We start from the raw sequence: 1,794 nt of genomic DNA on the forward strand, positions 1-1,794 counted from the left end.
TGTAGACAGCATATTGAAGGATCCTGCTTTCCTGTCCATTCTGCTATTCTTTGCTTGTTAACCAGTGCTTTTAATCTATTGATGTTCAGTGTAATTATCAATAGGTCTGAATGAACTGCAGTCATTTTGCTGGATTTTTTTTTTTTGTGTGTGTGTGTGTTTTGTGGTGCTTCTGGTTTCTTTAAAATATATGCCTTCCTGTGCTGAGTTCTTTTTAGTGTGTGTGTTTCTTGTAAATTCTTAATAGTTTTAATGTTTCCAAAATGTTTATGAATTTTTCTTTTCATAATTTGATATGAAGATGTATTAAGTTTCTTTGTAGTTACCCTGTACTTTATTAATTTATTTCATGTTGTAAAACAATCTGTTTTATCTTGAAATCTACCTGACCAGCTGGAACTCTGTAACTATACTTTCCCCTCCCTTTGCTTTGTAGTTGTCGTGATCATAGAATAGAATCTCAGGTTCCCTATTTCCAGGTTTGTGGTTTTGTTCTACCCTGGACACTTCCATATTTGAACTGAATTCTGGTTGATGTTGCCATGTATGTCAATTTCTGGTTGCTGTCTCCTCTTGTTGGTTCTCAGTCCAAAGAACACCCATTAGTATATTTTGTAGAGTTGGTTTGGCTATTACAAAGTCCTTTAATTTATGTTTCTCCAGAAATGTAATTTCACTATCATATTTGATGGAACTTGCTGGTTATATGATTCTTGGCAGTCAGATTTTTTCTTTCAGAGTTTTGTATTTGTCTCCCCATTTCCTTCTTGCATGCATCATTTCTACTGAGAAATCAAAGCTTAATAATGTTGGTATTCCTTTTTAGTAACATTTCATTTATCCTGAATTGTTTTCAGGATTCTTTATTTGTTTTTGATTTTGTAAAGTTTGATTGTGATATGACTTGATGCTTTTTAAAATTAATTGATTGATTGATTGATTGATTGATTGGTGTCTATCCTGCCTGGGGTGATTCAGCTTCTTGAATGTTTATTTTCTCATCTTTCACAATGTTACTTAGCTGTCTTCCAGCAGTTCTTTGACTATGTTTTCTGTGGTTTTTGATGTCTCTTCCAGTTCTGGAATTCCAATCACCCATAAATAATTTCCTCTTCATGTTGTCAACATGAATCTAAGTTTTTCTTCAGATTTTTTCATCCTGTTTTTCTGACTTACTAGTATTGAAAGATATATCTTCCAGTTCACTAACTCTGGCTTCCATTGATTCAAATCTATTCCTTGGCACTTTCAGTGTATTGTCCATTTCTGATATGTTAGTATTAACCTGCTGGATTTCTGTATGTAGGGTTTGTATTTTTTCCAGTTTTGGTTAAGTGTTCCTGTAGCGATTTCTGAATTCTTCCTTGTTTTTCTAGACCTTTTTGTACATAGTTTGGAGGCATCTAAATAGAATTCTCCTGAATTATTTTTCACATGGTACCAGTACCTTTTTTTCATCAAAAATAGTTTCTAGCTCTGCCTCTTGGTTGTTTGTTTGAGGTACACTGCCTTTTTTTTTTTTTTTTTATGTGAGCAGACATTATTTGTTGCTTTCAAGGCATTGTGTTGTCATTGTATTTGTATTCCTGATGAATGTATGTTGGTGTATTCTTTGGCACTCACCAACTGACTTCTGGTGGGTGGTAGGCTTGATCAAGAGATGAGCTTGTGCACTGTTCTTTTGATATAAGTGAAGTTCAATTCTGATGTTGATTATTGTCATTAATCTGGTGTATAGCAGCTGGTACTGACTCTAGCCCAATTGGTGGGTTTGAAGAGAGTTCTGCTGTACTT

The sequence above is a fragment of the Chrysochloris asiatica genome, unplaced genomic scaffold (assembly GCF_000296735.1).
Source record: "Chrysochloris asiatica unplaced genomic scaffold, ChrAsi1.0 scaffold00191, whole genome shotgun sequence".
Taxonomy (NCBI): Eukaryota; Metazoa; Chordata; class Mammalia; order Afrosoricida; family Chrysochloridae; genus Chrysochloris; species Chrysochloris asiatica.